We start from the raw sequence: 674 nt of genomic DNA, 5'->3' as shown, positions 1-674 counted from the left end.
ACTGAGGTGGACGTCTGTGGTTCAATACTCTACTTATATATTGCATCACCTATTGTCGCACAAGTTTTTTGTTACTCAAGCTTAAGCGTAGGCTATACCGTTTCTGGTGGAAACGGAAGCCTCTAATAGAAGAAGAAGAAGAAGAAGTAGGATTCTGGGCAATCACCGAGAGGCATGTTGTGTTGTCATCGTGCTACACGTGGGATGGCCATTGAAGTCTCAGACCGCTTATATTAAACGAGAAAAAGCGAGAAAATTGTTCTATATCAATGGAAACCCAAAGAAATAAACACAATTATAATTATGTTAATTAATTTCCTTGAGTTTCCATATAATTGTATAGAATAATTTTGCTCTTTTTCCTTTTGGAAAATAAAAAATGTATTACGGAATTATTAGAATTGATAGAATATTAGATGTGCATCCGATTGTTCTGCAGAGAAACTGTACTCTGCTTATATTGGGTTATATATGTGTATATAAGAAAAATTGCGCAACGACAATATATACCGATCATCGTCGTTAAGGGGATCCTAAACCCGAGATCAAACTCCAAAAATTCGCTGTTTTATCGACGATTTGTGAGTATGTATGCGTGCGATATTGACGTAGTAGTGTGTAGTGATGTGTTCATGTTTACTACCTATCGATATCTCACGCACACATCGTAACAA

This window comes from Wasmannia auropunctata, unplaced genomic scaffold (genome assembly GCF_000956235.1).
Source record: "Wasmannia auropunctata unplaced genomic scaffold, wasmannia.A_1.0 LD336099.1, whole genome shotgun sequence".
Lineage (NCBI taxonomy): Eukaryota > Metazoa > Arthropoda > Insecta > Hymenoptera > Formicidae > Wasmannia > Wasmannia auropunctata.
This window is presented reverse-complemented; position numbering follows the sequence as displayed.